We start from the raw sequence: 13386 nt of genomic DNA on the forward strand, positions 1-13386 counted from the left end.
TACCGTAATTTTTTTCGCACTGAAACCGTACAGTTTTCTGAATTTTTTTAATGGTCATCCTATAGAAAGCAATAGGTTAGGTTAGGTTTGTTTTATAACAATTCTGAACAATTATTGGATTCAGAGAAAAAAGAATTATGTCAAACGATCGTTCTGACAAACATTACATTCGGACTTCCAATAACTATGCGAACCGATTCGGACCAGATTCAAAGTGTGTTAGACAATAGGCCTCGAACTGAAACTAAAACTTGAACTGTGTGTGTGTGTGTGTGTGTGTGTGTGTGTGTGTGTGTGTGTGTGTGTGTTTTATGCCAAATAGCTGGCAAACGAGTAATCGTGTCACCTGATGGTAAGTGATCACTGCCGCCCATGGACACCAACAGTATTATTAGGACTGCGGGTGCGTTACTGCCTAAAAGGGGGATAAAGGGGAGGGAGGAGGTGACGGGGAAGGGGAGTTGGGCCTCCGGATCTCCCACTAACCGTACGAAACACAGTAGCAAAACTACTATTTCACGCCGGTATTCTGTGGGCGTGTGGTACTAACCCGGTCGAGCCGGCCCATTCGTACTGCAGCCAGCAAGTGGTTACAGTAAAGCTCTACTATAGTCCATTAGAGATAACATTGGACTCTACAAGGTCACAGAAGCAGGGGTTCTAAACATTTTTTTGTGAAGTCGTAATAATAATGATGATGATGATGAACAAAAGAAGTAATAAGATGAAATCATAATTTTGTTTATTTGGTAAGTAGATAAATACGTAATTTACTTACAAACTAGCACAATATTAATTCGTAACTTGCTACATAATACGAGTATTAATTCGATTTGTATTATACATTTAATAACTGTGTTTCGTGGACACATCCACTCTCTCCCTGTTTAAAAATATTCTACTCGTAGGTATTTTATCCAATTGGTGCAGTGCTTTAGTTGTGAAAAGTTAACTATTTGTATATGATTAAAGGTCACATTTAAATCCAAACTGGTGATTAAAAGCTATAAATCATGTAGGTACAGAATATTTCTTGAGTTAATAATATTGCAATCGTTTCGTTTCTTACAGAATGTTGTTTACCTCTGCCTCTTTATGTATTTTATAGGAAGACGTTTCTGTTTTTAACAAAATAGAATAAGGTTTTTTTATTGATTTTAAATTATGATATGAAAAATAGCAAAGTTAATCTCACTAATATTTATTATAAATGCGAAAGGTTGTAAGTCTGTATGTTTGTTTGTTACCTACATCTTCACGTCTTAACCGCTGAACCGAGTTAGATGAAATTCGGTATACAGATAGAACAAGTCCCGGGGAAGGACATAGAATAGTTTTTATCACGGAAAATTGCATTGTTCCCGCGGAACAGCAATTCTACGCGAACGGAGTCGCGGGCAACAGCTAGTCAATGAATAAATGAAAATACGAGTAATATTGATGTATTCGATATTTTAATTAGAATTAAGTTTGGACTGTACACTAAAAAAGTGCAATTTATTAAATGACTTACTAAAGCGTGCACTATAAAGAGCATATTTTCCTTCTGTCCATTCCTATACTGAACAGACTGTACATAACTGTGTGTACTGTGTGTACTAAGTAAGGCAGCAAACATACGATAACTTAAAATTTAGTAAAATAAAAAAAACCCGTCAGTTACTGTTAAGATATATTATAGCCCACTAAAGTCCCATGTGACGTCACACCTTACCCTACTTATTTTAAACAATGCGATTGTTGCAGGTTGGGCCTGATATCACAATGGAGCGCCCTGTCGGCCCGGTACGGAAGCCTGGTGCCCTCCTGGTACTGGCGGCCCCACGAGCGGTCGCCCCCGAGAGGTTGGTATATCAAACATCTTGATGAAGCAATCTCACAATGGAGCGCTTTGGCGGGCCGGTACGGGGGCCTGATGCCCCCTGGTACTGGCGGCCCCACGAGCGGTCGCCCTCAAGAGGTGGTTGGTATATCAAACATCTTGGTAAAGCAATCTCACAATAGAGCGCTCTGTCGGGCCGGTACGGGGCCTGATGCCCTCTGGTACTGGCAGCCCCACGAGCGGTCGCCCCCGAGAGGTTGGTATATCAGACATCTTGATGAAGCAATCTCACAATGGAGCGCTCTGTCGGACCGGTACGGGGGCCTGATGCCCCTGGTACTGGCAGCCCCACGAGCGGTCGCCCCGAGAGGTTGGTATATCAAACATCTTGATGAAGCAACACAATGGAGCGCTTTGGCGGGCCGGTACGGGGGCCTGATGCCCCCTGGTGCTGGCAGCCCCACGAGCGGTCGCCCCCGAGAGGTTGGTATATCAAACATCTTGATGAAGCAATCTCACAATGGAGCGCTCTGGCGGGCCGGTACGGGGGCCTGATGCCCCCTGGTACTGGCGGCCCCACGAGCGGTCGCCCCGAGAGGTTGGTATATCAAACATCTTGATAAAGCAATCTCACAATAGAGCGCTCTGGCCGGCCGGTATGGGGGCCTTATGCCCCCCTGGTACTGGCGGCCCCACGAGCGTCACTCTCGAGAGGTTGGTATATCAAACATCTTGATAAAGCAATCTCACAATGGAGCGCTCTGGCGGGCCGGTACGGGGCCTTATGCCCCCTGGTACTGGCGCCCCACGAGCGGTCGCCCCGAGAGGTTGTATATCAAACATCTTGATAAAGCAATCTCACAGTAGAGCGCTCTGGCGGCCCGATACGGGGGCCTCATGCCCCCTTGGTACTGGCGGCCCCACGAGTGGTCGCCGCCGAGAGGTTGGTATCTATAACATCTTGATAAAGCACTCTCACAGTGGAGCACCCTGGTGGGACGGTACGGGGTCCTTGGGGTACCACCACATACAGTCAAGTGTAAAAATATGAACTTTTTCCCTAGAATCAAAGTACGCGGAACAAAACCCGAATTTAAATCATAAAATAAGTATTGACCGCGATAGTCTAAAAAATAGTAAAAAAAAATTTTTGTTGTGTTCGTTATTGTCAGGACAAAAAGGTTTGTGCTAAGCATAATAGAAAAAAAAGACTAGAACGGGGACGAAGCCGCTGGCAACAGCTAGTTTATAATATTAGTGGGATATCGTGTGTTAATTAATATTGTTTTTAAATTAATCGCTAAAAGGTTTGTGTTCCAAGTGCGTCAGCAATCACTCCTGACTTCCTGAGCATGCCCATTCCGCGCCGCCGCGCCGCGTCCCGGCTTACGGTCGTAAGGCGTCATCGATTACGCGTCGCGTTACTGCACTGATTACAGCAATTACGCGCTGTGATTACGCGTACTTTTTAAAATCTAGATGGGGCTATCACTCGCGCAAAAACCGGGTACTAAACTCGGGTAAAAACTCGGAAGGATGTGAATCCAGACATAAGACATAAGACAAAGCTGCATCCCAGAGCTCTGCGGATATAAAGGGCTCTCAATATCGCAGGACATTCTCATTATTAGCCGTAGGAAGTCCACTATTGGATATTTATAGGCCTTCCACATAGACCTCCACTCCAGTTACTGTTGCTTCGGTTGGAAACGGCTTGCATCCACCGTGAGCAAGGACACTTGCCACAATCACATCAATCGATAAACCTTTTCCTTTTTTTGAAGTCGGTTGATTATATCAAAGGTAGATAAAATAGTACTCGTAATAAGTAGGATAAAGGCCCCTATAACCTATAAACAGAATGAGACATTTAAAGAAGAGAGAGTTTGTTGACGCACAAAATAACTCCATATTCCATTTTCTCAGCATAATTTCCTCCATTCCATAACATCCCACCGACTTAAAACCCTCATTTCAACTGGAAAAGCAATCATCATCACATCTTTGCTCTCCAACCCCGGTTTAATTTCCAAACCCATCCTTAAACAAAGCACGCCATTTCACGCGGCCGAAACCGACCGAACAATGCTTTCCCACCATACTCCTACAATTATTCGCGTATAGCAACACTGCTACGAACAGAAATACGAGATGTATAGGCGTCTTGCTCTTGCCTGTGCGGGTTGTGTATATCGTATTCGCACATCGCGTTCGCGCCAAAAGCGGTGTTGCTACGCTTTTGGACGTAATGTCGCATGCGGTCGTTTTAATTTTCGAACGTGGTTTGTTCGGGTTGCTGTTAGTTGGGTAATGTTTGTCCGTTGATGTTGGTAGACCGGATAAATCGTACTGGGTAGTTTTATTCATTCTCTAGTGTGCTATTTATGTTTAATTAATATTTTATAAAGCGTAAAGAAAGACAAAATATCTGGATAAAGAATTATTAATTACTGTACCTACTGGATGCTAAGTCCGTTAGATTAGATTTAAATGATAGAAGTCACATTACATATTATTTAGTGAATAAATCAATTCATTAATTGATTAGGAAACATTCATACAGCGGTCCGTTTTATCTTATCGGTTTTTATTCGGCGTATGTATGTAGTTCGCACACATATCACACATATCTGAACAGCAGGGCTACTACAAACTCGAAGTTCGTGTCGTGCGGTCCCTCTGACACTTATACTACTTAATACGATCGAGAGGACGGTACGATACGAACTCGAGTTTCGTAGCCCTACTGAACGCTGCGTACGATCCACAAACTATTAGAGATACTACGTGTACGATCGCAAGTACGCGGGTTTGAAGCTGGCAGTTGATATTTTATTTTGTGAGTTTTTTCGTAGATATTACTATGGTAGGGCTATTTATGGCTATGACATAATTCGCACATTCTTTTGTTTCCTTTCCGCGCTGCTTGTTTTTTAGTTTTATTGGTGGCCAGTTGCTAGACAGTAGGTATGCAAACTTTTTAATAACTAGTGCGTCGTCTACAATGATGTTAATTTATCTAAGATATTTTTTACCTTAACTCTGGTTTCTGAATAAAGACGTGCGCTAATAAGCCACGTAACAATATTGCACTCATAAAATACTCTACTTAAACTCGTAAGCGTTTATGTAAACAGTGAGCAAGCAACACCGACAAAGGATTATAAACTAAGGTTTCGAAAATCGATTCCAATCACAACAAACTAACCGGCGAAACAAGACCTCTAACATCAACACAAACTAATCAACAGAAAGACCAAGGTACACTGGCGATGCGTCGAATCACAACCAACTAACCAACAAAACAAGACCTCCCATACAAACTTAAAACAACAAATGGAAAGACCAGGCTAGTTTGGCGATGCGTCTTTGTTTTAATTTTAAATTTACTGTCAATCGAAATTGAACTTTAAAAAGGTTTGTTAAAGCTTGTTTTGAATTACTGTGAAATGGTTGAGCATTGTTAGTGATTCGTTCAACAGCGTTGATGACATTCGGTTTCGCACCGTGTTTTGATTTCGAATTTTGAATTTGATTTTAGAACGTGGAATGTGTGAAGTTCATAATTCAAACGTTTGTTTCTGGCTGGACATAATTTCGAAACTTAACGTATACATTGGGTACTTACCTACCGGCAATGAGTTATTGACAGGCAAAATTTGGCTAGATGGCGTTAGTATCATGAGGTTTTTTAACGTTACTGGTTTGTTTGCTTGCAAATTGGCTCATTTAGTAATTAGCTGAAAACGAGAGTGAGAGGGACAGTACAATACCAACTTCGATTTTATCGTTATACTACGAATGTTTACAACGAAATACTGCGAAATGTCTACTATTGATTTTGTTATCTTTTCAATCGTTCAAAGGTTAACTGGAAGAGATCCCTTTAAGGGACAAGTTCGCCTTTGTTCATCTCTTTCTCTTATTAACTGTAATTTTCATATGTTTTATGTACAATAAAGAGTTACAATAAAAAAATGAATCGCGTACCAGGGTAAAGGGTGGGACCTTATCATAGTCAATTTCGCTATGATTTCTGACAGCCAGTAGCACAAAGGTTCCCTGGTAGATACACGAGAATGAGGGCTATCGCGTATGAATTCGCCGCTAGAAGCGCTAGTGTAGCGTGAGGTCTCCGAATGTCAAATCTCATAGTTTTTGGGTGAGCTACGCGAGTTTATTTATAATTAGAATAATTTGTGAATATTTTGCAATACCTGAAATTAATTACGGCAATTATGCGTTACGGGGCAATGAATGTCTGTGTTTTGAGACAGTTTTGTCTTTCGGAAACTTTTGTTTGTCCTCCCTTTTTTCCGAACAAAACGGGACTACATAACACTGTGGTGGCTCGATATTTTTTAAGGTACGGTTTTAAGGTGTATTAAAATGATATTAATCTAAACTTTGTTTTCACGCCCGTATTAACTGACTTTGAAAGCCACACTTAAAACCTCACGCAACAGTGGCGCCATCTAGAAAGACATAAAACGATAGCCCTCATTGCCTTGACTGTACGTACATGTCTTATTGTGAATCAATGTGAGTCTCGGTAACCTATAAAAACAGCCAACGCCGAGATTTATTACGAGTGTTGCAAGGCTTCGGGATCCAATTACGAGCTAATACCGCCGCTTTACGCCTCCGATTAGTTGCCAGTTTATTTGATACGCTGTAATCCGGACGTTTGGGAATGATTTTGGTGTACAAACAATAGTTGGTCCTTAAGAGGCCGTATACTAAATCTCGCTTTGTGTAATTCACGTTTTTTTTTACACTGATCCGTAATTGACCCCTATTCACTTGTCTTCTTCTCTTTTAAAATATGGCTTTTCTGTCCTAATTAATAGGTCAATTTCGCCAGTGTCAAAGTAACTTTCCTTTGATAGGGACGTTGTACTGTGGTTGTAGTTTTTGCAACTTGATAGTAAAATTCCAGAAACCACGCGGAGACAACTTGTGTATTAAAAAATGTCAGACACGAGAGCAATTATAATTTTGTGATCACTGTTCACTGTTAAGGTTAATCGCCGCATAAAACACTATCATAATTATGCTTCAACTAGCCAAAGAAACAGAAATAGCAAAATTAGATATGGTCTACATCCACCATGTTCGAATGCTACAAATCGAATCCCCTATTCACTTGATTAAAAGTAAAGATGAAGTCAAAGGTGTATGTGAGAGTTGAAGTGACAGCTACAACAACAGCTACAACATGTCGTGTAATGACAACAGGATTTTGACATTTACTCATTTATTTCATTCACTCTCCTTTAGTCAGTCAGTTCTTTTTGTAGTTGTGTGCCTATTATACGTAAGAGTGAAGACGCCTCCCCCCCCCTACCCCGCTTGGGGTGGGTGGAAGTGATTTGATACGCAATTTCACAGTTTTAAAACAGTTTTATTATAAACAAACCAAGACAATAATGTACTGACAATAGCATTTCTAATCTAACACTTATACCGGGTGGGCCCTGTAACAGGAGCAAAAAATTAAAACCCAGGTTCTGCTACTCAAATGGAACCAGCTTTAGTTTTGCAACTTCAAAAAATAAGTAATTTTATCATTATGTTTATTCCAAACAAATTAAATGGTGTATTTTCAATGTACTATCAGCCAATATGTGGTCTACCACCCTAAAGTTAACGTTTGCATGTCATAAAAAAATAATGCAATAAGACGTGTCTGTCAACTTGAAAGTTCGACTTTAGCGACATATTCATAAATAGGAACTTGTTTAAAAATTGATAGTCCACTTATTGTGCTGATGTACCTTACAATACAATGCATCCAATATCCTAAATGACATCGCCTGTCACGTAACAAAATGCCGGATTTCGCAATACATTGCTTGTCCATTTTAAACTTTAAACTATAATAAATAATAATACAAGTTATTTTCAAAAGTTGTTGAACTAAATTAGCTCAAGATTAAGAGTGGAAGCTGTGGTTTAAGTTTTTGCTCCTGTTACAGGGCCGACCTTGTAGAGAGACTCGACAGGGTTATCTGTGATATATTCGATGATATAATAGATACTAGATGAGTGAGTAACTACTGATGAGTTTACTTATACACCTAACTAACATGGCTTTTTTGTTACAGAGGACTCTATCACCAATGAAGAAGGCTCAGCGGGTGGCTCCCCGCGCCCGCGCAGCCTCCCTCGGGCGTCCACTCCCCCCTCGCCGTCACGCTCCTCCCCCCGCTCCCCGCGCCACCACCCCGCCCTCTACCCGCAACAACCAGACCCCCAAGACTCCGACCCCGACGTCGACGAAAGCGACGACTTCGACAAGGACTCAGAAAAACGCGACCCTAACGCGAACCTAGGAAAGAGAAAGAAGAAAACACGCACTGTCTTCTCGCGGTCCCAAGTGTTCCAACTAGAGTCGACATTCGATATGAAACGGTACTTGAGTAGTTCGGAACGCGCTGGGTTGGCAGCGAGCTTACATTTGACAGAAACCCAGGTGAAGATTTGGTTTCAGAACAGACGCAACAAATGGAAGAGACAGTTGGCTGCGGAATTGGAAGCGGCTAATATGGCTCACGCCGCGCAGCGGTTGGTACGCGTTCCGATACTCTACCACGAGTCGCGTCCAAGCACTATGCCGCATACACCTTTGCCCATGCACCCGCAGTTTTCGAACGAGAGTGTGTATTTCCCCCCTCAAGCGCCGCAGCAGCTGCAGCCGCTGCCAGCGTCGCGGTGACCTCGCGGGCGCCGCTTAGCAGTCTAGTGTAGTGTCAAGAGAAAGTCGCTGAAGCGGCTGAACGGTTTTAAAGTGTTACCCGTTCCTAAGCTGTTTAGTAAGTTTGTAAGTTACTTACAGATTTTACAGTGTCGTCTATGCATTGAAGTGGCCTACGTTATTATAATGATTGTTTTAAAGATATTTTGTCGCATAAAAGTTTGAGTTGAGTTAGCGTTTATTGTTTTCTGGCGAGCAAAAATATGAGCATGAGAAGTAACCCCTTTAATTTTGCTCGTCAGTTACACTCTGAAATCTTCTTTCCAAGATAGAAGATCTAAAGCTAACGGAATGGATGCTACTGAAACACGTCGTAGGTATAAAATTTGTCTTTAAACAAAATAAAGCCTCATTTACACGGCGCGAGTAATGTCGAGCGAGTGAAATATTATGTAACACTTTAAATTACGAGGCTTAAAATGAGTATTCCATGGATTATAGCAATGTAATGCAACCTGCACATGTATTTTTGTACCGTGTAGAGTCTGAAAATGATAAAAAAACTGCATGCACAATTGTAGCTGTATTCAGGGACTTTATCTACGTCAAAAATGTGATAGTTACGGAAAAAGTAACGTTTTTATTGTTTTTTTTTTGTAGCCGTATAAATGAGGTAGGTACCAATATGTGCTGTTTTTATTTTTATTAGAGACAGTGTCAATACAAACTGTAAAGACGCATGACAGTAGGTGTTCTGTCAATAATGGACAAATACTCAGGAACCCGGTTAGTGTTCGGACTAGTCATAATGAATGTCAAATGCCAAATCGTTAACGTGACATATGTATAGGTGTAACTATAAGCTTATAGGTTATGTTATGTTGCCAATTCCGAGGATAGCAAGTCGAGTCAACTGGAACGTTATTCGACTAATGTCTTAATGTAATCGAGGCTTGGGAAACATAAAAACGATTGGTTTTGAGTAAGTAGGGTTAGGACAGTTGGGTAGTAAAGGGGGTGCTTAATCAGCCGCCATATTTATAAAATTAAATGCTTGTTAGGCTGCTTTTCAACCAGAGATGTGCGAGGATGTGTTCCGAGGAATGTGTTTTTCATGAACTAATACTTATGGCAACGCTCGCTCCGCTCAGCTGTTTCACCAGAGCAGCAGGGCTACTACGAAACTCGAAACTCGAAGTTTGTGTTGTTCGGTCCTCTAACACTTGTACTATTTAATACGAGAGCGAAGGGACGATACGACACGAACTTCGAGTTCGAGTTTCGTAGTAGCCCTGCAGTACTGTGCGTAGAGGTGAGACGTATTTACTGGAATAGGTTTTTAGAATAGTTTTGGCTTGGACGCGTGAGTACGCGTTCCCGCCCGCGATTCTTTTAGCATACGAGTATTTAGGAGTACGGCGGCTGACAACGCTCCGCCAACTTGAAAACAAGCTGTTATGTACACTTTTTAATTGAAAAAAATTATAAAAATTGCTGGCAGTCCTAAGCCTGTATGAAGTATGAAGAGAAGATTTTAGTCGGTTTTTAATATAAGTTAAAATTAAAAAAATGTGAAGTGTGAAAACTGAACTGTGACGTGGAATTCGATTCGATTTTTGTTCGATAATATTAAAACTAGTACGATGTATACGCAATCTCGGGGAGCGTATTTACGGGAATCATTTTGTTTATGCAATGAGTCAATTGAGTTAAGTACTCGTAGATACTCGTGGACCTAGTCTTTGGATCTCGTCTTTTGTGGACGCGTACTCGCAAGACTCAGTCCGCGTTTTGCCTAGTACGTCTCACCTCTAGCTGAGCGAGGATAGGTAAATGAAGCGTTTCTATTGGTTAATGACAAACATATTCCTCGGGAACACATCATCGCACATTTCTGGTAGAAACACAGCTCTGTTAGAACTTACTGTCATGATCGTATTGTATGCATGGGTAATGGTTTGAGTAAGACAGTTAATTACAAAGAATATGGGTCAAAATAATAATTTGGGCATTTGTAGAAGCTGTTCAGGCATGCAGTTTATTACCCAACTGAGGGAAGCAAATACAAATTGATCTGAGCGGTAAGTAGAGTGGCTTATTTACACTACAACAGTACGCTACTAGAATTTTATTTCTTATATGTTAGATAGCAACATCTCGTCTTATTTAGGTCCCACTCCCACTGCTGGACACAGGTTTTTTCTCGGATTGGTATTTTTTTAATAGTTTATTGAATAAGGCATTAATTTGTGGAGGTCAGTGAATCATAAACAATGACTTTGCTCGTCTGCGACCTTGTGATAGCTATATCTATTCAAGAAATGCGTGTGCATGCAGTTCCTCCGCCTCCACACTGTAAAAACACACAAATCACATGGATCCAAATTACGGCGCGTTTCGAACTCATCCAGAGTTCATCCTCAGAGCAACAGTAGTAGCAATTCGTTAGTCGTAGTAGCATGGTGAGTGGTGTTGCTCTGAGGGGAACTCTGATTGAGTGGTGGTGATTTTTTTATGTAATAGCAGACAAATGTGCAGACGGTTCACCTGATGTTGAGTGATTGCCGTCGCCCATAGATATCCGATAGTTGAGTTTGTGTTATTGTGTGTTCTTACAGCGTGAAGGCGGACGAGCACACACATTTGTTGCATAGACGTAGCATTAGGGCTATGGGTATTGGCTTGATGGCAATACGGTATTATTCCGGTATTCAAATTTTGAAAACCGGTATCCGGTATTTCGGGTTAATTTTTTCGGTATTTTCCATATTTTCCTTTTTTTTCTTTCTTTCTGTATAAGTCTGTTTTTGTTGAAATATACCAATTACATGAAAAGCAAGATTTAATAAACTTCCCTTTTATGAGCAAGTATTAAAATAAAAATACTAAGTTGTGATTGTTAACTAATACTTATATAATATGGAATTGGATTCTCTAATTCTTCGGTGAAAATTGTTTCACCGATTATTAGTTCCCAACCAAATTTTCGCATAATTTCTTTCGCTTGTACGAGGCTCATTAATACCAGTTCAAGCTTGAAGGCTCTACTGATGAAATCTCGCTCCGCCCGGAACCAGCTCAGCTCAAAACCCCGAGAGCTTTCAGCTCAAACTTCAAACCATTTCGAATGCCTAGGTAGCGACGTGACGATTACAACGACGGGTTTGTGAAAGCTGTCCAACGATCGGATCTAACTTCTTCAAAACCCGCGTACTAGAACCAATAGCTCTCGCGCTCTGGCCTTAGGCTCATGGAGGTGAGGCGTGAGATGCTGCTACAGTCTTCTGGTGACGCTTAATTGTCGCTATCAGCAGTTCAATAGGCAGATCTCAAAATCTCTGAAGCGCGATGTACGCCGATTTAATACTAATAAATAGCATGGAAGAGGCTATTGAGCGTATCAGAGACTCTAAGGTGTTTACCAGGGATCTGACTGTAAGTCAAAGCCGGTTAATGAAGTTGAAGACCAACGACGCAGAATCATTTCATCCAAACCTGAGCTGTTGGGGAAAACGAGAGGTTTTATGGATAGCGACACGACAACCCGAACACCCGTCGAAAATCTAGCTTAAGACCCGAGGGCTAGATTAACCCGACACTATCACGAGACATCCCGACGTCAGCCTGTAACGAGATTAGTATGGCCCTCAAATAGCTTAAGAATGACAAAGCCCCGGGTGACGATGAAATTACAGCCGAACCTTGAAGCGGGTGTAAACCAGTCCTTAAGACCTTAAGACGCCGTTTAGTTCGTCCTCCACCAGGGGAGCATGGAACAGAAGACAGTGGTGGTGCTCATCTTCAAAAAAGTGAATAACACCTTGCTGAGAATTATAAGACCCATCTCACTTCTGAGCCATGTTTACAAGCTGTTTTTCAAGGTCATCACAAATCGTCTCGCAAGCAGGTTTGACGATTTCCAGCCTACCGAACAGCTTCCGAAAACCTATAGTACGTAGACCCATGGTACGTTGCGGCAGTTATACAGAAGACGAGGTATAACTTCCCCTTTGCCTTGCATTTGTGGACTACGAGGAAAGCCTTCGATTCGATCGAGACTTGGGCTGTGATGCAGGCTCTCCAGCGGTGCAGTTGACTACCTTATATCGAAGTGTTGAAGTGTCTAGTGTCTACAAAAACGCCACTATGTCCATCCGATTACATGACCAGAGCACGAAGCCTATTCCTCTGCAGCGGGGAGTCAGCACAAGGATGTGATCGCTCCGAAACTGTTCACCGTTGCATTGAGGATGCTTTTAAGGTTCTGGACTGGAAAGACGATGCATCAACATTAATGGCGGGTACTTCACTCGCCTTCGATTCGCCGACGATATTGAAGTCATGGCTGAGGACCATGGAAGACTTCAGTGCTATGCTCGCCGACCTCAGCAGTGTTACCGAGTTGGCCTAAAAATGAACATGGGCAAGACGAAAGTCATGGTCTAACTAATGTCCATGTTGTCCCAACTCCCGTAATAGTCGCGGGCTCTGCGCTCGAAGTTGTTGACGACTATGTATACCTGGGACAAACGGTCCTGTTAGGTAGGTCCAACTTCGAGAAAGCTTACACTAGAATAAGCAAAGCAAACTTGTGCGCGGTAATTTGAATTTGAAAGTAGATTAGAGGTAGTAACTTCAGAAAGCTCAGAAGTCTGAGAGACAAGTTATTAATAGTGTGCTTTCTTGTTTGAAATTAAAGTCGACTATTACTTTAAGCACAAGTCAAAAATACCGAAAAACGGTTTTGTAGATATTTAATACCGGTATTAAAGAGGGAAAAAATGACCGGTATCCCGGTTTTTGGGGGTAATACCGAATACCGGTATCCATGCCCTTAGTAGGCAATCGTAAGACCGCGGGTGAGCAA

The 13386-nt window shown here is 41.8% G+C and overlaps 1 protein-coding gene and 1 pseudogene across 3 annotated transcripts in view; one reads left to right on the plus strand and one right to left on the minus strand.

Moving 5' to 3' along the window:
* The window catches only part of LOC141443203 (uncharacterized), a 15235-nt pseudogene extending 6663 nt beyond the window's left edge, over nt 1–8572 (plus strand).
* The window catches only part of foi (solute carrier family 39 fear-of-intimacy), a 76291-nt gene that overhangs the window by 22673 nt on the left and 40232 nt on the right, over nt 1–13386 (minus strand). The gene's annotated exons all lie outside the window — the stretch shown is intronic.

This window comes from Choristoneura fumiferana, chromosome 27 (assembly GCF_025370935.1).
Source record: "Choristoneura fumiferana chromosome 27, NRCan_CFum_1, whole genome shotgun sequence".
Taxonomy (NCBI): domain Eukaryota; kingdom Metazoa; phylum Arthropoda; class Insecta; order Lepidoptera; family Tortricidae; genus Choristoneura; species Choristoneura fumiferana.